General features: G+C 39.0%; 1 protein-coding gene across 1 annotated transcript in view; it reads left to right on the forward strand.

The window, feature by feature from the left end:
- The first annotated feature begins 535 nt into the window (after positions 1-535).
- SEMA3D (semaphorin 3D) overlaps positions 536-25,428 on the forward strand; it is a 210,109-nt gene continuing 185,216 nt past the window's right edge. Inside the window, exon 1 of the mRNA XM_033440035.2 lies at positions 536-677. The gene's annotated coding sequence lies outside the window, so the exon portion shown is untranslated. The remainder of the gene's footprint in view (positions 678-25,428) is intronic.

The raw sequence follows: 25,428 nt of genomic DNA on the forward strand, positions 1-25,428 counted from the left end.
TTTTTTCGGCAGGGAGTCCTTGGAGACGTTATGGTATAGAATAAACAGGCCCCAAAGCCACCCGGGCGCGAGCTCAAACGTCAGAAATTCCTTTACATACAGAGTGCCCTGTCCGGAAAAACATCCCCCAGCGCGGCCGGAGCTACGTTTAATCCACGCTGCTGACAGCCCGCGCGCCGACTGGGATGGACTTTTGCACGCTGGGGAGGACTGGCGTGCGCACAGGGGAGGGGGGCCGAGGGCTGGGGGAGGAGATCGGAAGGGGAGAGGTAATCCCCGGCGTTCTGAGCATCCCCTTTTTAGAAAGACTGAGTCTCTCCCGGGACAGCTGCTGCGGTCACACCACAAACTTAAAAGCCGCCCTCCCGCTCCGAGCGTGCCTTTCCTCGCCACCCTCGCCTCCCCACAGCTCCAGCTGGTGCCTGGCTCCGCGCCGCTCCCGGCAGGACGCTCGGGGGGCAGCAGCGCCCCCTGCCTCCCGGCCTGGCCTCTGCGGCCGCAGCCTCCACGCTCCGTCAGGGCCGCCGGCGGCTCCGCGGCTCAGCCAGGGCTGCCGCTCAGAGGAGGTCGCGCCGGTGTCCCGGGTCGCCGCCTCGCACGCCCACCGCCTGCATCCCCTTCCTCTCTCCCGGAAAAGACAGCGGGCACAGAGAGAGGGCGAGAAGAGTTCGCGGCAGGTAAGCCTGGTTTCGGGTCACCTGCTGCTCCGGTGGGAGGACCGCGGTGGCCAGTAGGGTTGACTGGATTTTGGGGGCGGTCGTGCGTCCGAAGTGAGAATGCCGAGCGGCCGGGAGGTAAGGCAACGTTCTGGGGCGGAAAGAGCGCTCCGGAGCTGACGGGAGTGGGCACGCGGGGGGGCCAGACGGGGAACTGGGCGCCGAGGCGCTGACGGTCCGGGCGCACGGCGCGGGGACAGCGTGGCGGCGGGCGCAGTCTCCGCTCGCCGCCGCCGCTTCCTCAGCCCGAGCTTTCCGCGCCGCGTAAAGTTTTCCTCCCGAGACGCGCCCGGGAACTTCGCTCTCTCTCTCGCCCCTCCAGGGCCCCGGCGGCCGCGAGCGCGTCTGAACGTGCCCCGTGGCTCCTCTGGCTGCAGGTTCATTCGCAGACGCGTCGGTGAGGACAGTCTGGCGAGGATTTGACCAAGGGCGTCTGCGCCCTCACTCGCTCCTTTTCCCGACGGGCTGGGGGGAGGGGACGGGGAGACCGTGGCGGCTGTTTGTGTTGTGGTGCTTTTGGGGAGGGATGGGCAACGCCTTTTTCCCTGTGAGGGAACCGCGACGCTCCGTCTGACGGGAGCGTGCATCCTCCCAGACTCTGAGGGCAAAGTTGGAAGCAGACACCAGCCTCAGAGCTGGCTGACTGGGAAAGGCGGCTCCTGCAAAACGTACTCTTGTGGGGGCCGGGCATCCCTCCGTATCCTCGGCTTGGCTCGCTCCGAAAAGGCCCGGATTTGACTCCTGCTGGGAATTTAACCGGGTGGATTTAACCCCGCCGGTGTTTCCACCCTGCTCCCTCATCACGCGCCTGGAGTTGACGCGTTAATGGGCCGCCCTGGCAGCGCCCGGGCCGTTTTCGGCACCGGCTCATTTTCCTTCCCTCACGACTTGAGTTCAACCTCGTGGACTGAGTTGCTTTGCTTCCGTCCCAGCGCGCGGGGGGTACTTGACAGGAGGAGGAGGCGCCGCGCTCCCGCCACCAGGCTGGGCTCGAGGGGACTGGACGGGAGCTGCGCAGCCAGCGCCTGGGGCCGCCGAGGTCCCCAATTCCGAGTTACGGAGATTGGAGTTAAATAGGCGAACTTTTCGCCGTTTAGCCCCGAGCGAAGCCGTAATGAAAGGCAAATGTCTCTACGAGAGCTCTTCTTTCCCCACCAAAGCCCCTCCCATCCTCCCTTAGCTTGTCAGTGGTGTCTGCAAGAGAAAAAGAGGGGGCGGGAACTGAAAGTCTCAAATTTAGCCGAAAAGGTTCTCCTCCCCTGCGGGGGCGCGGGGTGGGGCGTGCTCACTAAAGGATGGAAAGGGTTGAGGGGGAGGTAAAGGAGACGGGACGAGACTCCTCCTGGGTCTGGTGCTGCTGTTGTGTAACCATGGCAACCGCCAGGGCACGAGCGGTCAGAGCCTTCCGGGTTCTGCACGTGGAAAGAAAAATGTGAAGGGTGGGGAAGGGAGAGAATCACATGTCATCACTCCAGTGTTGCCGTCGCTTCTCGCTCTGTTCTGAGGCCAGAGAGCCAAGAGGATGAGCAGGAAGGGTCTGGGTTGGATGTGAGCAGCCCCAGACAGGAGTTGCTTTAACTCTGTCCCGCCTCGGAGTCACTGAGGCTCAGCCGAGTAGCTAAAGCTGGCCAGAGGGACATCGTTGGTAGGCTACAAAGTGATGGTTCAGGTCAGGAAGATGGGAAAAGGCCTTGGCCTTTGAAAGAGAAAAGGCCAGGAAATACAGGAAGGTGATGTGGGAAGAGATATGAATAGCGTCAAGAGGAAGCTGAGAGTAAAATGTACTGATTTGGACTGCCAACATTTCAAATGGAATTTGCCCATTATGAAATGAAAAATTGGTGGAAAAGGGAAGGGACATTTATCAAGTACTTCTTGCATCCTAGTACTTCTTGCATCCTAGGTACTTTATCACGATTAATATTCTCAGCAACACGATATGAAGTTTCGTTATTTTGTTTGTTTGTTTTTTAGATTAAAAAAAAAAAGCAGAGACACACAGAGAGTTAGAACTGTGTGCTGTCCCATTTTGGCTTTTGCAATTTTAAGAAAAATCATAGTTCTTAAAAGTGGTATCGGTGGTTACGGGAGTAGACAAAGCAATTATTCTCATTTTAGAGGTGAGAATAATGAGATGTAAAGGTGTGTTAGCTGATGCGTTCAAATATAAGCTAGTAAGGGGCAGAGCTGAGACTGGAACTGTTTTACCTGGATTCAGGTCACCTTTTAAGGGCTTCAGGCAGCTTTCCATGACCCCAGTTAAAGGGAGGACCTTTCTAAGATCAGTTGATGCACTATCTGTATATTATAATTTACAGGGTAAGAACCCCGAGAATTTAAATGGGAGCCAGGGTTGAGGATGGGTATGGGTCACATGAAGTCTGTAGGTCAAGGATCTTATGTACATGATATTAGTAATCTATATTTATAAAGGTCTTATTGTACCTATAGGAATTATTAGTGGCTTTAATAATGTTTATAAAGGAAAAATGAAAACAAAAACATTTTTCAAATAGTAACTCCATGACTGTGTTGAGAAAATTTCCTGAGATTAACGAAGTTTTCCTTAGTCTACTTACTGCCTTCATGACCTGAATAACTACAAAGTTACTTCATATTTTGGCACCACTATTTCACCTTTGTAAGAGTTTGTGGCCCATTCACTTGGGAGGAGTAATAATTTGACTCCTGTTACCCCTCCTGCTGACTCTCTGAGAGGGGAGGTCAAGGAAAAAATGTCTGGCAGTGCAAAGTGTTTTGGAATTATTAGGAAACTATAACCAACACTAGCAGAAACTAAGGGTAAAAGGTAAAGAAATAATTATGTATCTTTTGCCTTTTTGCAGAATTTGCCTTTATAGTTACATCTTAGTTAATGAATTTGCTTTATAATTTTGCATGGGAAGAATGCACAAAGTTAAACTGTATTTTTAATCCCTTTTGTGTGTGTGTATGTGTGTGGGGAAGGGCTGGTAAGGGTGGGAGTGTGAATTATTTTTGGTGTCAGGGAAGGTCAGGAATATAAACAATTACAAAGGCAGAGGAAGCACATGTACTGTTTCCAGTGACAGGGTAACAGATCAAATATAGGTTTGAACTTGAGTCACCAAGCTGAATTACTCTCACATCTTTTCTTTTCCAAAGCTAGGAAATATGTTGTTTGGGGTTGGAGTTAAATTAAGACAGGATGTTTTGTGGTGCTCAGTTCTTATTCCTCATACTGTGTTCTCATTCCATTGGATGGGTATTTGTTAACTATCAAAAGGTTTATCACAGACCTGAAAGTGTCTCTGAAGGTATCCTCTGGAATTGGTAGGTATCTCTGTGGCCCAGTGTTTGTTTTCTGCTTAGACAGAGTACTGGGTGAAGTCATCCCCATTTTTATCAGGTATTAAGAATATCAACTTCTCAGTCTCAAGGGGAAAACATTCCAGTTGGTGCTGATTTAATGAATATTAGTATGTCTTCAGATTGTTTGTTATAGCTTCATTATTTTAGAAAAAAACGTGACTGAACTTTACTGTTCTGTCTGGGAGATGTAATGCTTTGATGACAAATGTTCTTTGGGGAACATTCTTATCAATTAATAAATGATTTATTTAATAAACATGAGTAACCATAGCTCTGTTTGAAAAGTTATTCTTTCTGTATATACCTGGAGCTATATAGATAACCTAGGTAAAGTAGTAAATATTTCGACTCAATAACATAGTCCTTAAAGGAAAAAGAAACATTCGCATTTGTGAAATAAGTAGTAATAACAACAATAACAATGACTGACCATGGGCAACACTTGTTAATCACATAACTTGCTACCTCAAAACTTAGTTAAAAAATACTTTCTTACTCTAGGAAATCTTGGCCAAAATTCCTTTCTATTTTTATATCTTCATCCTGCCTTTCAAGTTCTAAGTTTTCAGTCATTTGCTTTCTTATGTTGTTGTTTATGATTCCTAACCGGATCGTAAGAGCCTTGAAGGAAGGACTTGTCTTCTCTTTTTACACCTTCAGGTTAGTGCAATGCTAAACATATTTAGATACCTAACAAATATTGAGGTATAATTACTTACCAAGCAGTTAAGAGAGTGATTTTTTTTTTTTTTTCTTTGCGGTACGCGGGCCTCTCACTGTTGTGGCCTCTCCCGTTGCGGAGCACAGGCTCCGGACGCGCAGGCTCAGCGGCCATGGCTCACGGGCCCAGCTGCTCCACGGCATGTGGGATCTTCCCGGACCGGGGCACGAACCCGCGTCCCCTGCATCGGCAGGCGGACTCTCAACCACTGCGCCACCAGGGAAGCCCAAGAGAGTGATTTTGAATCTCTTTGTTGCCTATCAAAGATCAGCTTAAAGACCTTTGGTTTTATACTTTACATTCTCTGAGATTTTAGAAAGTTTTTTCTTTTATATGAGTTTTACCCTTTCATAGAAAAAAATGTTGAGAAGCTGTTTTATCATGATGCATAACATAGAGCAATATAATGATCATGTGAAATAGGGTTTATAAGAATACATAGTAAAAAGAGGCATATTACAAAAAGTTACATTTTATTTTTGAATTTCTTGTATTTTTTAGAAGGATCTAAATTAAGAAATGAGAATCTGCATCATCTGTGTCTGCATTATTTCACCTTAACTTTAAGTACCTAAATAATAATTAGAAAGAAGCATAAAGCTAAATCAAATTCACTGCAAACAAGAAATACACTGAGAAGAAACTTGAAATTATTTTGAAATTTAAGTAATAATAATGAGGTGTACTTAAATTATTAGACATTCACAAATATAAATTATTAAAGACAGTTAAGTGCTTGAAAAAGTTGCAATATGTAATAAGATATACTGTTTAGATTTTAAATGATTTTGGTGACTTTTAATCTATCATCATTAATATTTGATCACTTATTTCCATGTTAATGATGATATTTAATAATTTCTAATAGTCACGAACCAGGATATCTTTAACTAGCCTGCTAATCTTTTGCTGGTAAATTTTGACAGTTTGCTCATTCTTTTGCCATACTCAATAAGCCACAAATATTACCCTCCCATAAAAATGTATAAAATAAATAGAATTAAGTTACCAAGTGTTCACAGAAGAGTTTGTGTCTCTCTGAATCTGGTATCGTTTTAAACATATGGTGTCTTCTGCTTCAGAGATTAGAAATGACATACTTTATGTCCCTTGTTTCTTCTATAGGGCATTTAACAATATAACTTCAACATTTTATGTTTTTAAGTATGTTCTACTAGAAAATCACAGGAAAAATGGGAACATTCGCTGTATTTTTCTAATTTAATAGAATCAAGAATTATTAAATGGGACTATAACTACAAAGAACAAACTCGAATAAAAAAAGCAAACAGTCTAGATTATTGAGCATCTTAAAAGAAATACAGTATTATTACTTTCATGGAAAATAAATAAAATTGTATAGATAGGGCTTCCCTGGTGGCGCAGTGGTTGGGAGTCCGCCTGCCGATGCAGGGGACGCGGGTTCGTGCCCCGGTCCGGGAGGATCCCGCGTGCCGCGGAGCGGCTGGGCCCGTGAGCCGTGGCCGCTGGGCCTGCGCGTCCGGAGCCTGTGCTCCGCAGCGGGAGAGGCCGCAGCAGTGAGAGGCCCGTGTATCGCAAAAAAAAAAAAAAAAAAAGTGTATAGATATATAGATGTGACATTATTAATCTACCATCAGATAAATGTCCAATTTATTTTTCCTATACTAATTATGCATTTTACTTGGTCTTTTGTATATCTTAAACTGCTTTTAAGGATTATATTGTTATATTTGGTCCTGAAATGAGCCTATATAGCTGGTACCTACTGAGTTAAATATATAGAGTTTCAAGCACATTATATTAGCAGAAATTAGACTAATAAAATTGCTCAGTAGAGATGTTGTCTGGATTTACGTTAGTGAAGAGACAAGAGAAGTAGTATAGTTTATGCATTTAATATCAGCATGTATGAACTGCTTAAAAACAATGTTCACAGAAAAGTACCCTCTTAAGCTGCTTATATAGTCCCATAGAAGCCTTTCTAAAAACGTGTTATATTGACCGCTGAAGCCATGCCTCATGATGTCATAATCTCAAGTTATGTCTAACTAATCTGTTGGCTTTTTTTTTTTTTTTGATGGAATGTATAAAATCAGTGTTAGGCTTTTACTCCTCCTTTTTTTGTTTTTTATCCTTCTCATAAAGAGCAGTCCATACATAGGACATTCAGGCATTTCTTGTGTTTTGGTATTTGCTGTTGTTGCTTTCAGATAAATCTTTGTTTTTTACATCTGAAATGGTTGTTCTACGAAAGAAAGAAGTGTTTTCTAAGGTAAAAAATGAACACCATTTTTACTTGGAGGAACACTTTCAATTTTGAAATATAACACTTCATTTCAAAGATAACTATTTGGAACTCTCAGAATTCTCAGTTTACTTGTAATACTAAATACGAGGTCAGTAGAAGTTGATATCATTGGGTAGGCCAAAAGGTTTGTTCGTTTTTTTCCATAAGATGACTCTAGTAGCACTTAGTTGTCTTTAACTTCATTCAAAACAATTTTGTTAGATTGTATGTGACAGCTGTGATATCAGCGTGCATTTAGAAAAAGACTTATCAAAATTGGTGAATTTTGCATAGCCATTTTAATATTGAAGACGGAAGAAGAAAAGCAACATTTTTGGCATATTATTCTTTACCATTTCAAGAAAGGTAAAAATGCAACTGAAACGCACAAAAAGATTTGTGCAGTGTATGGAGAAGGAGCTTTGACTGATCGTGTCAAAAGTGGTTTGCGAAGTTGCGTGGTGGAGATTTCTCGCTGGACAATGCTCCATGGTCGGGTAGCCCAGTTGAAGTTAATAGTGATCAAATCGAAACAATAATTGAGAACAATCAACGTTATACCACGCTGGAGATAGCCGACATGCTCAAAATATCCAAATCAAGCATTGAAAATCATTTGCACCAGCTTGGTTATGTGAATCTTTTTGATGTCTGGGTTCCACATAAGTTGAGCGAAAAAAACCTTCTTGACCATATTTTTGCATGCGATTCTCTACTGAAACGTAATGAAAACATTCTGTTTTTAAAACAAATTGTGACGGGTGATGGAAAGTAGATACTGTACGACAATGTGGAATGGAAGAGATCATGGGACAAGCGAAATGAACCACCACCAACTACACCAAAGGCTGGTCTTCATCCAAAGAAGGCAATGTTGTGTTTATGGTGGGATTGGAAGGGAGTCCTCTATTGTGAGCTCCTTCCGGAAAACCAAATGATTAATTCCAAGTACTGCTCCCAATTAGACCAACTGAAAGCGGCACTCGACGAAAAGCATCCAGAATTAGTCAACAGAAAATGCATAATCTTGCATCAGGAGAATGCAAGACCGCACGTTTCTTTTATGACCGGACAAAAACTGTTACAGCTTGGCTGGGAAGTTCTGACTCGTCCGCCATATTCACCAGACATTGCACCTTCAGATTTCCATTTATTTAGGTCTTTACAAAATTTTCTTAATGGAAAAAATTTCAATTCCCTGGAAGACTGTAAAAGGGACCTGAAACAGTTCTTTGCTCAAAAAGATAAAAAGTTTTGGGAAGATGGAATTATGAAGTTGCCTGGAAAATGGCAGAAGGTAGTGGAACAAAAGGGTGAATACGTTGTTCAATAAAGTTCTTGGTGAAAATGAAAAATGTGTCTTTTATTTTTACTTAAAAAACCGAAGGCACTTTTTGGCCCACCGAATAATTTGCATTTTCTTGTTGAAATGGGGTGTACATTCTTTTAGAGCTTTTATTTTTATAGTAATGATTTTCATTACAGATAAAATTCATGATCATTGCTGAACGACTAGTAAACACAGATAAGCATAGAGTAAGGCTAGTAAGAATTTATCCATAAATGTACTACACACAAATATATATATTAATTCTTAGTTTAAACATGAAATTTATTTTAAAAATAAATTTTGTATGTGACAGCTAGTGCCTAGATCTCATTTTCTAACATTATTTTCCAGTGAAAGGAACCAGGGATCCTCAGAGAAATAGCTGATTCTAGGACTGGGGCAGGAAATGTATGTGAGCCTGATCATCTTGTGCCAAAAAATAAGTGTTCCAGACACCCACATACACTCACCACACCACATATGCACAATGACAGAGGTATGTCAAAGGGTCATAGGAGCCAATTGAAAAAGCTCCCAATGGCCAAAGCTGGAATAATATGAGCCAAAAAAAAAAAAAAAAGTATTATTGATTATAACCCAAGGTATAAAATAAATATCCACGAGACCATGCTGCTATAAGTAAATGATGAATAAATTAATAAATGAAGGAGAAGAGACAAATCTCCCATCCAGTAGAATTTCAAACAATTTATGTAGATACTCTGCCCTCAAGGAAGGGGAACATAAAACTCCTTACTTCTGAAATGAGTTGAGCATGGTCACTTCCTCTAAAGAGTACTCAGGATGGTAAGGAGGGAGAGAATACTTTACAGTGAATAAACCTAGCAGAGACTGTCTCAGCCAGGTGATCATGGTCAACCTCAGTAGTCCTAAAGCATGTTGATAATATGTGCCCTTGATATGAGGGATGAAAAGAACACTGTCCCTCTCAATCTCTCTCCCAAAAACCTATAACCCCCATAAAACCATATGAAAAACATCAGACAGATTCCAGTAGAGGGACAGTCTACAATATGCTTGACCAGTACTCCTCAAACCTATCAAGATCATCAAAACCAAAGTGAGCCTGAGAAACTATTGGAAGAAAGAAGAAGCCAGAGAGACACGAACTAAATGTAATGTGGTGTCCTGGATGGGATCCGTGAAAAGAAAAAGGACATTAGATAAACACTAGTGAAATCAGAATAAATTATGGAGTTTAGTTAATAATAAAAAGTCAATATTGGTTTATTCATTGTAACAAATGTCCATACTAATGTAAGATGTAAAAATAATAGGGGAAACTGGATGTGGGTTCTCGGGGAACTCTCTGTACTATCTTCTCAATGTTTTTGTAAATCTAAAACTGTTCTGAAAAATAAAGTCTATTTTTAAAACTTGTATTTGAAAGCATATAGATTAACCATGGTGAGAAACTGTATAAAAGGTGAACCATTCTCTGGTCAGAAAGGTTAATGTCATTCAATTTATTCTCCTAGTTCAAGGTGCAACTATTTTACCTTTTTTTTTCCTGTTGATACTAAATATAGTAGTTCTCATTATAATAAACATGTATTTTGAATTAGTTCTCATAATTACTTATTTTTCAAAATAAAATGTATACTTGGATTAATAAAAAATTTCAGATCACCATTGTGGGAGGTTCTCATGCAAAGAAAGCTATGTATCAGTCATGTCTTATAAATCAATCTTAAATATTAAAAGAGAAGGCACACTTTTTTTCTACTTCAGTCTTTGCTATTTTATTGATATTGACAAGATCCATCCTCTGTGCCAGATGTCTTCAGTTCTACATGATGATTGTGCTTTCAAAATTCTTGCCGAAATGGCTCAATGACTATGTATTCTTGTTTCTCCTCTTTGAATCCCAAGGACATCTACTACATTAAGTATGTTAAAGATTATTTCCTATCAAATGTTATATGTATAATACACTTATCATTGCTATTTTGAAAATTAAAAATATACCTAGGAGGCTTCTACACACCCTCAAATTCCTAGAAGCTGAGACTTAGATGTGTTCTAGAAATGTAGGTATGGGCTGCCATTTCCCTTTCTACGTGTGTGTGTGTTTGTGTGTGTGTCTGTGTGTGTGTTTTCAATGCTTTCCCTCACTTTATGTATATACTTTCTATATATAAAAATCACATATTATTCCTTCTATTCCCTGTGTTACAAATCGTTGCATATTTTTTTTAAATGAGTTTTATTCTCTTTTAGTAATAAGCTGTCTTGCTTACTGTTGGACCAAAAGTCCTGTCATTTCACCTTTCTTATTGAAGCTTTTATACATGCTGATGTCATTTTTTTACTGTTATCTCATATTTATAATTATTTAACAATTTCCTGACTCTGTGCTTTACACGTAACTGCTTTTTGTTGAATTTGTGCTCTACCGTGGCAGTTGTTGAAAAGTTTAAACTTGCTTTCCCCCCCCCCCCCCGTTTTTAGTTTGGAATCATAGCACACAAAAAACACATTTCAACAACTTGTTCGGGAAAAGCCATGGAATTCAATCCCAGAATATGTGACGAAAGGGCCTCTTTTTTGGTGATACCCCATTGAACTTCCTGAAATAATAATAATAATAATAATAAGTATCTGAAAAAGACTCAGATCAATACAACTAATATGCTCTGGGATGTCATTGGAATCTTAGATACAAGGTTTTCATTTTCGTTACACAGGAGAATTGAGTACAATTTTGAAAAGAGAGATCCTGCCTGTGATAATTTAACTCAATCAAAAAAAGGAACGAAGAAATATAAAATTCTGACCAAAACCTTTAGAAATGTACATACCTAATTTGTATAGTAGAGATATGTGTGATTTACATTTTTGTATGGACTACCATTGTCTCCTTTTTTATTTCATATCAACATATTTTCAAGTAATTGGTGACTTATGAATACATAATTATGAGTATTATTTTTAAAAAATCGTTTCAAATGAAAATAATCATCTCAAATCTCATCAGTTTTGAGGTTTGACTCTCCTTATCAGAAGACAAGTTTTTTAAATAGTAGTGAAATTGTATACCTATTAACTTTACCCTTGACATATGTTCTGATTCAAAATTCATTCTTTTGGCCACATAGCTTCTGTCTTGTAGCTTCAGATATTTCCTTATCGTAATCAAATTAGGGTGTTGTAAGTTGCTTTCCGAGCAGGTTGGTAGAAGGTTAAAGTAGGCAGACTATTCTGTCTGCAAAAGTATTTTCATGATGAAACAGTGTAAGATGAGTTACGTATAATTTTAACATGGAAAATTGATATAAATCAAGAAATTATTGTATCAACTTATGAAGACTTTTATCACCAGTAAAGTAGCTGTTCAAAAGCATTTGTACTGGATATACAGATGAGAGAATAACATTTTCCTTTCTTTGGCTTGATTCACATTTCACAGAGCCCTGGGGATTGTTGTCTGAGACTACACTGTGATAAGGTTTGGCAGAGACTGCTCATTGTTCAGGTTTTAAAAAGGGCAAGTTGGGCTTCCCTGGTGGCACAGTGGTTAAGAATCCACCTGCCAATGCAGGGGACACGGGTTCAAGCCCTGGTCCGGGAAGATCCCACATGCCGTGGAGCAACTGAGTCCGCGAGCCACAACTACTGAAGCCCGTGCACCTAGAGCTGGTGCTCTGCAACAAAGAGAAACTACCTCAGTGAGAAGCCCGCACACAGCAACGAAGACCCAATGCAGCCCCAAATAAATAAAATAAATAAATTTAAAAAGGGCAAGTTTTTGGCAGAAATAACTTACATAGAACAGGCATGCTATGTTTACACATGTACACTCAATAAAACCCTTCAAGGAGCTTGGGCTGAGATACTAGGATTCCTCACTTGACCCTACCCTCAGTCTCTGGGTGTTGATTGTTTGGAGCCCTTCTTTTGTTGTGTCATTATCACATAGGCCTTTTCATATTCCAGAAAATGGTACTTTTGATCCATATATCAAAAGTTATTGGAGTACAGTGAATAGTCATTCATATCCTGTGCACTTTCACTTGAGACTTATTAAGAATAAGAATTGCATTCAGATCTGCTTTCCCCTAGTATTTATCGAACACATAACCATCATCTTCATGATAGCCACCAATCATTCTTTTATATATTTGTAACCCTTGGTTAGTTCTGTTAATCAGAAATGACAATTTAGACTTTCCCTTTTTTCCTTTATTGTGTACAAGTGGTGTTAAAAAGTGTGCTTTAAGTGGATAATGTATTAGGATGAGCCAAAACTAAGTCTCGTAAATTCCCCAAATTAATAAACAGGACAAACTAGCATCAACCACATGGGCCTACCATTTCTGTACTCTTTCCTCATGGGGCTTTGCAGTGATTTCTCCTTTTACTTGGATAATTTTGTCTTTTACTGCCATCACTTCTCCTGGCCCCCAACCAATGCCCACTCCCCTAGCCACCCTCACTTATGTCCACTAAATCTTGCTTGGAAAAGTGTTTTTCACTCAAATTCTGCCCTCCTCTTTGTAAGATCTTTTTCAGTTTCAATAACTATTACTCTCTCTCTCTTAGTTGGACTAAGTTTCTCAAGAATAAGGATCAAATGGTTGCTACCTTGACAGCTTTCTTCATACTTCCATGCATATCACCTAATCTTGTATATAATAAGTACACCATCTCTAATACATGAGTATAAATTAATCTATTCAGTATCCCTTACCTGTTTTTTCCTCTTGTAACTACTTTAGATGTGTAATTCATCATAAAGGTTATGTCGCACGTGCATTCCTTTTTTGTAAAGGTTATTTCACACATATTCATCTTATTCTTGATGCCTTCCTATCTTGAATTCCCTTTTCATCTTTTCTTTAATTCACGAAGTATTTGTTGAGTGCCTGCCATGTACTGGGCACTGTAAGAGTCACTGACGAAATACAGTTGAGAAACCTTGGCTGCAATCATGAAGTAGATGATTGTAAAGGAGCTCATTAGCATCCTGGGTCAAATCAAATCTCTTTAAAACCAAAAACAAAGGGTCCTATTCATAGTCTTGGCCTTTTCTCTCTGCAGCCTTTTTCATTATGTCACCTTCTTCCCTAACCTCTACTTTTATCTATGTGGAGATTATGCTTAGAGTATTGTCGCCATCCCTGACTTCTCTCTGGGATCCCAGGTATGTCACCACACCACTACAACACCTGTGGGTTAGTGTTCATTGCTCAACACTGTATACTTATAAAGGAGGTCACTCTGGTAACTGAAAGAATCTTTGATTACTGTAACTTTAAACTGAGGCTTTCAAGTGCGGGGGGAAATGTGGTGCAATGGTTAAGACTATGACATACACACCCTACTATATATAAAATACATGACTAATAAGGACCTACTGTATAGCACAGGAACTCTACTCAATACTCTGTAATGACCTATATAGGAAAAGAATATAAAAAAGAGTGGATATATGTATATGTGTAACTGATTCACTTTGCTGTACACCTGAAACTAACAACATTGTAAATCAAGTATACTCCAATCAAAATTAATGAAAAAAAAAAAGACCATGCCCTATGAAAGCAGACAGCTTGGATTCAGATCCTAGCTCTGTCACCGCTGAGCTGTGTGGTTTAGACAAGTTACTTGACCTTTCTATATCTGTCTCCTGTCTTTTAACTGGGGGTTCATGAAGGCACTAACCTCATAGGGTTATTGTGAGAAATAAATAGGTTAATATAGGTTAACAATCAAAATCTGTGTGACGCATTACAGTGTCTGTGTGTTATCTTTCTGTTATCCTTACACAGATGATGCAAATTACACATAGGTCAGATTCTCACACCACCTACCCACTGTTCTACTGCCTTCTTCTTTATCTGCTGAGTTACATTCACCTCATTCAAAAAAAGTCCTTTATTCCTGTCTTACCCCTAGGCTCTTCATGACATTTTTTTTTCTTAAATTCCATATATATGTGTTAGCATACGGTATTTGTCTCTCTCTTTCTGACTTACTTCACTCTGTATGAAAGACTCTAGGTCTATCCACCTCAGGATATGGGGAGGGGGAAGGGTAAGCTGTGACAAAGCGAGAGAGAGGCATGGACATATATACACTACCAAACGTAAAATAGATAGCTAGTGGGAAGCAGCCGCATAGCACAGGGAGATCAGCTCGGTGCTTTGTGACCGCCTGGAGGGGTGGGATAGGGAGGGTGGGAGGGAGGAAGACGCAAGAGGGAAGAGATACGGGAACATGTATATATATAACTGATTCATTTTGTTGTAAAGCAGAAACTAACACACCATTGTAAAGCAATAAAGATGTTAAAAAAAAAAAAAAAGTCCTTTGGTGACCTTCAGGTATATTCCTGAAGAGAATGACATTTTAGGATTGGCTATTACCACCTTTTCAAGAGACATCAGTTGGGGGCCCAGTGCAACAGACCATTCTATAGGGATGTGAGGGAGAATCCAGGGCAAAGGAACCCTTCAATACCAGCTGTCTCAGAAGCAGCAGCTACTTATAGAGGCTAAACAGCAAGTAATAAAATCCTTTGAGGCCCCATCTAAATTTCCAGGTTTATTTTGTAGCATCCCACCTTTCCTTAGCTATCTACCACTGGATTTGTAACACTGCATATTTCCTTAATGAAGTGCTCTGTCCCCAAATAAACAATACAGATATGTTCAACAACTTGCACATCCCCCTGCCCCTGACTTTTTTCACCCAATTCACAGATACTTCTCTAGCCCTCCAGTGTGGGCCTACTGTCATTCTACTCCCCTTGCCCACAGATTACTTCCACTGTTTGATCACCACCTTGTCCCTGTACCTCTGCTAACCAGTTATTGCTCTTGAAACCTCTTATTAAATGCTCTCACTATTGTGCGGTTTCAGAATATTCTATATTGGTCCCGTTTATAAGGAGTGAAGGGAAACACAGTGACCTGATTTGCTCTCCATCCACTAGAGGATGTGGAAATTGGCCCAGTGACAGTCTCTTGTAGTGCAGTCTCATTCCCAGGGACTAGACTTTTTCTAGATTCTATACCAGTGCTGAACTTGGTGCCCTCAACCAGCTACAAAGAGGTCCCTGGATTTTTTGCTCCCTAAATGTTGGGCTTCAGGGGACCTTGCAGGAACCTGCAGTACAGCACTTAATGGAATCAAGTTCCATAAGTGAGGCATCTCTCAAGGAGGAAGTTTCAGAAGAGCCCAGAGATAAATGGGTAGCTCCTGCATCTCGATATAAGCAATCTAATACACGAAGAACACCTTTGTCCCATGCTGCCTCACCTTCTCGGCAGTTCTCTGCAATATAACTAGTGACAGCAGAAAGTATGTTAATCAGTGATATTTTCCAGAAATTGAACTTAAAGGTCACTTCAGCTTCTGAGCAAGTGGAAGTGAAACTGAATAATGTTCTAGTTATTTTATGGGAAAATACTCTTCTAATGCCATTCTTGGTATTGTTTCAGATTAGTCTGTTCCCGTAATCGCCACTTTTGCTTATGAATGTTCATCAATATACTTTATATGAATAATAATTTATAAATTGTTTTCTATATCTTAAATTAATTATGTATGTTATATATATCATAGTTATAACAATATGTAAGACCCTATGTCTATTTCACAGAAAGTGAAATGTTTCAGAGATAGGATAAATAAGTTTACTTGAAATAATGTCTAAATATTTTCTAAATAATTATAAAGCCTCTCACAGTACTCATCCCAGGAATATTAAATATTTTCCTGTGGTTGCAAATAGATTGATGTAAATGGATGTAAAATGTTTCATCTCTGCCTATCTGTCTATATAGATAGATAGATATATCTTTAGTATGTGGCATTTTCTATTCCATGAGTTCTTAAGGATGATTTTATTAGAGCAAATTAAGAGAAGGAAACAATTTTAAAAACTAGAACCCAGGGTCAATTTAGTTTGTTTGTTTTGCTTTTGTCAATTCACTCTTACTCCTGTCCATTTTTTATTTCTTTCGTGAGTATTTATAAATCTCCTGGCTCGTCTCTTGATGAGATTTTAAGTAAGGGAGATTATTTATATTACTTTTCTAAATACGTATTTTGCTGGGGCAGGGGAGTCTTTTTTTCAAATGATTACTTTTAAGTGTCATTTATGGGGACCAGCCAGGCTAATAGTAGTTTTCTGGGTAGATCCAAGGTCATTAAAAAAGTGTGACCCGGGCCAAGGTAGCACCTCCTGTTCCAGGTCTGTAGCTCAGGACTGAAGACAGGGAAGGTGGAACAGTCCTGAGGTTCTCGTGCATGTTCTTCTTTGGGGGCCCCTATAATTCCTGGGTTGTATCTGATGGCTCACTCCTTCTCTAGCTCCGTCACTGGTTCCCCTTTCTCTTCCTCCCACTAATTGCAGTTTGCCGACAGTTCTGTTCTTTTCTCTCTACAGACTTTCCTCCCTGGTCCATTCACTGTCCTCATTTTCGTTATTATTTAAATGAGAAAGACACATAAATTATTAATCCTGACCTCTCTCATGGTCTTGATCCCTCTGCCAGTGCTTTTTCCAGTAAACCCCAGTCTAAGGCAATTGATCATCCACTTAACAAGCAGTTTAAATTCTTATTATGATCTCATCATGTACTTTCTTCTATTATGGCTGTGATTTTGTACACACAAATGTTTACACTATCTCGTGGTGGAAAGGGAGCACACTTTGGAGTCACAATTTATTATTTGGGAAAATTCGTTGTTATTTAACTCTACCAGCTTTGGTATACTCATATATTGAAGTGGGGTAAATGACAGCGCTGTATTCAAAACACATGTGAGTATTAAATGAGAAAATGTAAATAAAGAATCTCTCCCAGTGCCTGACACCCTTGTTATTTAATAAACCAACACTAATAGTTTTATTTCTTCTCACCAATATTCATTAAGCGTGTTTTACTGTTTACAAAAGCCTTGAAATCCCAGGATACAGACTTTGGATTTTATTCTGCAGGCAACTGGGAGCCACTAAAAGTTTTTGAACCATGAAATAACCCAAGAATTAATATTTTAGGAAGATGAACCTAGGCATAATTTTCAAGGAGACCAGCTAAGAGACTCTTTATAGATAAAATAAGGTCTGGACTAACACGCCGGTGATGAGAATAGAAAATAAGGGTACTAGAGAAATACAAGGCTATCATATCAGACTTTTACTGTTTGTTATTTATGTATTTCATGATTTTGCCCTGTATAGTCAAAGCATTATTATTATGATGGGAACTTTGCTCTCAGCCTGACTCAGAACTGTTTTATATTCCTCTCAGAGCATAGATGTGTTAGCATGAAAACTTTCTCATTGATGTTATGCTTTTTGAAACCAATGTATATTGTTTCCAGAATTCACAATATCTTCCCACGTATAAGGTCTGAGGTCACACTTGATCTCAGCAGGATATAACATATCTCATGAATTTTTTCCTGCTAAAGGAAGTTTTAAATATTTCAGGTTGCGAAAATAATCTTTAGATACAGAGGATGGAGAGTTTGTGTAGACAGCAACTTTCAGGCAGATATCACGGAACTGGAAATATAAGCCAATGACTATCTTAACTAAATATTTAGTTTGTGAAATAAAATAGTGAGTCCTTATTTTGTTGTCATGTATATTTAACATTTAGCATCCGGTATTTCTCATGCTGTTCATTCTTTTGTCTTTTTTTTTTTAATCTTTTGGTATCCTGTCTATTTTTCAAAAGCTAATACAAATCTCACGTTCTTCATCAGAATAACAATTCATGAAACATAAATCAGTTCGGTAACTTATTTTTCCTGTCACACATATTCACATTTTATAATAAATTATTTTAATTGAAAATACATTTTATACCTCTAGCAAACCATCCACTCCTAGGGTGGAGATGTATGTCCACATCTGGCTCATTCTCCTTGACACCTAGCATAGCAATCAGTCTTTGTTGATTTGTAATTACAAGTGAAAAAAAAAAAGAAAAAATCAAAGTAGACCTGTGAGAGTCAAAAATAAGATCCTGAGTCAGATGTAGCATCAGCAAACTATTATTTTGTTTAAATAAATAATGAAATAGATACTTCAGCTATTCTTTTTAATTTTAGAAAGAATCTGAAAATCATGGAATGATTATTCTTCTCTTAATCAAAGACATCTAAAATAAGTCTCGTAGATAGTAGTTATTTAATTAAAAAAGATATGTTAGGTAGTAGTTGAACCTTGTGTACCATTTAGTCAATAAGCTATGGAAATGGTTTAAGTACTCTATTTTGCCTCCTTACTATCAGTTTATTTTGGCTTTAGATTACCTGCATTTGAAAGACTGTTAAGAACAAAAATTACTATGTGAAAGTAGCAGACAACCTGTTAGTTTAGGAAATAGTACTCCTAAAGTTCAGTTTTACATTCTAATAAGTATATTGAATTTGTGCATATCCAATACGGAATTTTGGAATTTCTGCAACATGGGTGTATTTTGTTAAAACGTATTTAAGAGAAATAGTACCTGAGGGCTTTTGTTGTTTGTTTGTTTTAATTCCAGCCTGGGGAATAGAGGGTAAGCCTGATAAATTGTCAGTCTCAGGATACCTATTTTGAAATGCCTGTAATTAAAAAAATGATAAATAGTAAAATAATTTTTTGTCTCATAGACTTATGATATTTCAGAATTAAAAAAACCAACTTGAGAGAATGTCTAGTCCAGCTGCTTAATTTTACAGAGAGGACTGAGGATGAAGTAATGTGAGTTCTTCCTTCCCTCCCTCTCTCCCTTACTTCCTTCCTTAAACATGAAAGAACAACTTCTGTATTCAAAATTGGTGCTGAATGTTTGGAGAGGAATGGCCCCAGGCTTGAGTAATTCATGATCCACATCTATAAGACACTGGTTGTAGTGTGTTCAGAGGCACACAACTGAGTCATCACAAAGCTGAGTTTATAGCTGACGTCTCTTCACTCCTAGAGGGGCAGACATCCTGCATTTTACAGATGTCGACAGATGATTTAGAAAATAAATTTAATGTGTTCTGCGAGAATTGTCAACACTTAGATCCAGGCAGGGTGATGACTGCTAGTCACATAATCATGACCATTTCTGAAAGAATATATTAATTTTCTTATCTGATAATCAAAAGCTCTGTTCTGATCACCAATGCTATAGAGCTGCACTTGACCTGATCTCTATCTACTTTCATTATTTAAAAAAGAAAAGGGTACATTTATCAATGTATACCTTATATTAGCACTATAGAATTTTTAATATATATATTCATGTATACACACTCTTATATATACATATATATACATATATCTGAAGGGGAACAAATACGTCACCCTCTGAAACTGCCTCTTTGGCATAAGGCTTATCTTGCCCTGGTTCTTTTTAAGAGACAACAGGTGTAAGAGAAGCTCTGAAAATCTAATAGAAGTTACCCTTTTGTAAGAGAAATTTACATTTATAAAGGAAATATCCATTTGTAAGTGTGTCTTCCACTCTGTACCAGGAAGAGAAGGATAACCGAATCTTAAACTCTTTTTGCTGGAGAAGGCCACAGATTTAGATCTGCATAACAACCACGCCCTTGTTTGTTAAGGACTGGTGTCCAACTGCACATACCCCCCCCCACCAAAATGCTAAGTAATAGGTAGATTATACTGGCAGAGATGGGTCTTTTCCACATTTTTAAAATATGCAACTCTGGTACAAAATTCTGACAAGCCATTCAACTGTAGTGTAGACTTTAATCCAAAATAAATGTTCTTATCAAAAGTATTCATGTTAATAGTATCCTCTGCAGTTACTGGTTTGTTGTTTATAGTTCTTTGTCTGTAGGAGGTAGCCTTATGTAAAATGTTGCCACTTTCCAATCATCATTTGGGTGTGAACGAAGAAAAAGAGATAACATTTTTTACACAATATCATGCTTTCTGGATGTGGTCACCTTTAATAATAGAAACCAAAAGAAACATTTCCCAGAGTTCTACCAGGAAGCAGATGTGCAGTCTTATTTTTCTCTTAATCATGTATTTATTTATTGCATTACATCTTTCAGTTGTGGATATTTTCCTGTAGAGGGAAATTCCATCCTTCCTGGAATAATAATTCCCCAAATTTTGTATGTATTTTTTTCAACTGATGAGTTGACGTGAAAATACAGTCTCCCTTCTTAAATGTATCGGTCTTTTGATCATATCTCTATATAGGGAGAGCTTGAGTGCTTATAACTCTTCATGAGGATATTTCTGTGGTATCAAAAAAAAAAATTCAGGGAATTTTAGGGGAAAGTAATCATATTTCTACTAAAATTCAAACAAATGGATCTCCAACAATAGAAGAAGTTTCATGGAAAATTTTAGTAACATCTAAAGGTGAAAATTTATAGTAACTCAACCTCCTATCCTTCTAGCTTTTTCATTTCTTTTCTTCACTCCTGCTGAAATGATTTGTCTCCATCAGAACATCCCAGCCTTGGCTGTCTTCCATCTTTCCAGAATCTCTTGGTTTCACTTATCTATGTATCCAGCCTAGATCTCCAGATCAGGCATTTCAAACAAAACTTTTCAGCCTACTGTAACATCTCATATGCTGATGTAGTTGACGTAGTTTCCTACATAATGATGCATATACTTGTCTGAGCTCTTCGATCTTCACATGGGTTTCTATTCGTCTGGGTCTAATGAATTACCTGCTGGTTCACTAGCCCATCCTTACTGGTGGATATTACTCTGGACCAAATAATTTGTGTTGATCTCAGAACAATCTTCAGACAACTTTTGACAAATTTGATAATTTATACTCACCTTTGCAACACCTATACACCATCATTCAGACTATGGTATGATCACTTGTTTTGGCCACAGTCTGTTACATGTTACACCCTCCTGTACAAAACCTCCAACTCATGTTTCTTTATATCTTCCTGGCCTTCAAACATAAAATGTGTAAAATAAAACAGGATTTTATTTTCTTAACCTCTTTATTTCTTTTGTCATTATTCAACTAGTAATCTGAATTTAATTAACAATCATCCCTAATGCAATGTAGAGCATGTGTTTTGGGCTTAGTCTACCTGGGCTCCCATCCTGACTGTGTCACTTATTGAATTGTAGCTTTGGACATTTTTATCTTTTCTGTTTTAGTTTCCAGAACTGTAAAATGGAGTAATAAGAATATTTAACAGGTTAATGTGGGGATTAAATAAATCAATGAGTTCTCAACTTAGAATAGTGTCTGTTCTTTAGTTATCCCTGCATAAATGTTAGCTGCTGTTATTTTCACTTTCCTTTGCTCTTTATTTCCAGTTAGTTCAGCAAGTTTTCTTAAAATTTCCCTTCTTTTTTTTTTTTTGCGGTACGCGGGCCTCTCACTGTTGTGGCCTCTCCCGCTGCGGAGCGCAGGCTCCGGACGCGCAGGCTCCGGACGCGCAGGCCCAGCGGCCATGGCTCACGGGCCCAGCCGCTCCGCGGCACGTGGGATCCTCCCGGACGGGGGCACGAACCCGTGTCCCCTGCATCGGCAGGCGGACTCTCAACCACTGCGCCACCAGGGAGGCCCTCCCTTCTTTTTATTCTCACTGCCTACACCATGATTCAAACCTTCATGGTCTTTTGCCTGTATTATTTTAATAGTCTCCTAATTCATATTCCTGTTCTCATTTAATCATAAGCTCTAACTAACTTAGAATGTTGCATTCTGAAACCTTTATCTTGGTTAGGAACACTGTATTTGGCAAGATAAAGGTTTTATAGAAAAACACATTAAGCAAAACTACAAATGGCATTAAGTATCATGAGTATGTATATACATGTGTGTGTATGTGTAAGAAACTTTGTACTAAATAAAAGTGAAAGCAACCTCATTCTAACCAAATTAGATACTCATGGTTATTAAACCTCCTTGTATTGCTAATCATCTTGTTGGTACCTTCTTTGTTGATTAAAAAACTACTGAAGCATGTGATATGCTTGCGTATATATTAATATAATTTTCTGTTAGGGAGACCATATACCTTTTAAAATTTGTGAAGCAGTTTGCATTTTCCCCTGATTTATATATCTATTTTCTCTACCATATCTTCTCTCCATAAAATGGGCCTCCTTATAACACACTTATTCCTGTTTTATATGAGAGAGATCAGGAATAGTTGATGCTCTTTTGTTTAAAGGGAATGACCAGAACTGGACTTAAATGTGAATTTTAAAAAATTGTTGTACATATGCATCAAGTTGCTGAAAAATCACAAATAATGAAACCATTGTGGGTAAGGCACGACATCATCAGCTGTACTCTAATGCCACTGTTGTCATCCATTCCCTGTCCAGAGTGATGGCAGAATCCAGTTTAAGTGCTTTAAATTGGTATGACCTGGGTTTAATCTAAATTTGCAGCTTAGATCACACTTATTTTACCCACATGAAATTATAACATCACCTCTTTTCTCATACCATATCTTATGTCTATTGAAATATTACCCACTCTCAAATTCCAGCTTAAATGCTATCCCGACTATGAAATTTCCACTCCATTCCCCTCCCATCTCAGTCAAGAAATAATTTTTAACAATTTAGTTCATATTTTATACCTCTTTTATAGCACTTACATTCTGTCTAAATTATAGCTGTTTGTATACATTTTTTTTTAAGTACACCACTGTTATCCCCTTTAGTAAAGGACCACTTTTTTTTTTTTTTTTTTTTTTTTTTTTTGCGGTACGCGGGCCTCTCACTGTTGTGGCCTTTCCTGTTGCGGAGCACAGGCTCCGGATGCGCAGGCTCAGCAGCCATGGCTCACGGGCCCAGCCGCTCCGCGGCATGTGGGATCTTCCCGGACTGGGACACGAACCCGTGTCCCCTGCATCGGCAGGCGGACGCTCAACCACTGCGCCACCAGGGAAGCCCCAAGGACCACATTTTGTTGACCAACTACAAACAGAGTACAGTGGAGTTGAATCTTATACAGGTTCTAAGTTCAATATTTAAAGTTAAATTTTCATCTTTTCAGTATTATCCTGAAAAGTCACTAAAGTAATACATAAAATGTATTATACAGCATTTGTGTGTCAGGCTAGGAGCTGACATTCAGTCTCTCAAAAATACATAACACTGAAAGTTTTCCTTCTGCATTGAATCAAGTCACTGACTTTTTACTTCAGCACAGATGAAGTAATTGGCTTGTATTTAGAGGCTGTGTTGTATGAAAAAAAATCCATGCCTCTTTAAACATGAAAATCAAATACAGCTTGAGGAGATGTTTAGACTATGAGAACCAAGAATGACTAAAGGGATTTCTTTTTTTTTCCCCTCAAGATTATTTTTAAAAAGCTAAGTGGTCTAAAAATTCTTTCTATCTTCTTGGTTTTCATGAAATTTGGTTGCCTACTTTCAAAAGGGTTTGGATAGGTAAGTAGGTAGATAGATAGATCGACAGATAGATGGATAGAGAGGTAGAGGTTTGGGTAAACATATACTAGCTTGGAGGACTATATCAAATTTCTTCTGTGCATCAGAACAAACAACAGAGTGAAAAGGCAACCTATGACATAGAAGAAATAATTGCAAATCATATATCTGAAAAGGGTTAATATCCAGAATATATAAAGGACTCCTACAACTCAATAACATCAACAACAACAAAAAACTGATTGAAAAATGAGCAAAGGATTAAATCGATATTTATTCAAAGAACATTTAGAAATAGCCAATAAGCATATGAAAAGATGCTCAATATCACTAATCATTAGAGAAATGCAAATCAAAACCACCATGAGTTATCACTTCACATCTATTAAGATGGCTACTGTCCAAACAACAGAAAATAACAAGGGTTGGTGAGGATATGGAGAAATTGGAATCCTTGTGCACTGTTAGTGGGAATGTAAAGTGATCTACCCACTTAGGAAAACAGTCCAGAGTTTCCATTAAAAAATTGAAAATATAATTACCACATGATCCAGCAATGCCACTTCTGGGTATATATCCCAAAGATCTGAAAGCAGGGTATCAAAGAAATATTTGCACACCCAAATTTATTGTGGCATTATTCATAATAGCCACGAGGTGGAAACAACTGAAATGTACATCAGTGGATAAATGGACAAACTATTGTGTGTATATACAGTGGAAAGTGATTCACCCTTAAAAAAGAAGGAAATCCTGTCACATGCCACAACATGGATAAACTTTGAAGACATTATGTTAAGTGAAATAATCCAGTCACAAAAAACACATGGTGTATGATTCCAATTCTGTGAGGTGTTTAAGTAGCCAAACTTATAGAAGTAAGAAATTAGAATGGTGGTTTCAGGGATTGAGGGGAGGGAGAAATGGGGGATTATTCAATGAGTGTAGAGTTTCAGTTTTGTAAGATGAAAAAGTTCTGGAGATCTGTTGCACAACAATGTGAATATACACAACAATACTAAGTTGCACACTTAAAAATGGTTAAGATGATAAATTTCATGTTACATGGGTTTTTGTTTACCAAAATTAAAAATGATTTAAGAACACTAGTTGAGGGCTTCCCTGGTGGTGCAGTGGTTAAGAATCCGCCTGCCAATTCAGGGGACATGGGTTTGAGCCCTGATCTGGGAAGATCCCACATGCCGCGGAGCAACTAAGCCCGTGCACCACAACTGTGCTCTAAAGCCCGCGCACCACAACTACTGAGGCCATGTGTGTGCCACAACTGCTGAAGCCCGCGCACCTAGAGCCCGTGCTCCGCAACAAGAGAAGCCACAGCAGTGAGAAGCATGAGCACCGCAACGAAGAGTAGCCCCCATTCGCTGCAACTAGAGAAAGCCCGTGTGCAGCAATGAAGACCCAACACAGCCAAAAATAAATAAATTAAATAAATTAAAAAAAAAAAGAATACTAGTTTAAATAACTAGTTTAAATCTAGGATGCGTGGCATTATACAATGTAGTTGCTCAGTTCAAATTATTATTCAAGAAAGGCTTTGCAATAGAAACATTGTTAAAAGAGCAAACTTCTACTCAGAGAGACCTTCGTTCAAATCCATGCTCTGATACTGACTATATGACGTGAAACACTAGTTTA

The sequence above is a fragment of the Orcinus orca genome, chromosome 9, assembly GCF_937001465.1.
Source record: "Orcinus orca chromosome 9, mOrcOrc1.1, whole genome shotgun sequence".
Taxonomy (NCBI): Eukaryota; Metazoa; Chordata; class Mammalia; order Artiodactyla; family Delphinidae; genus Orcinus; species Orcinus orca.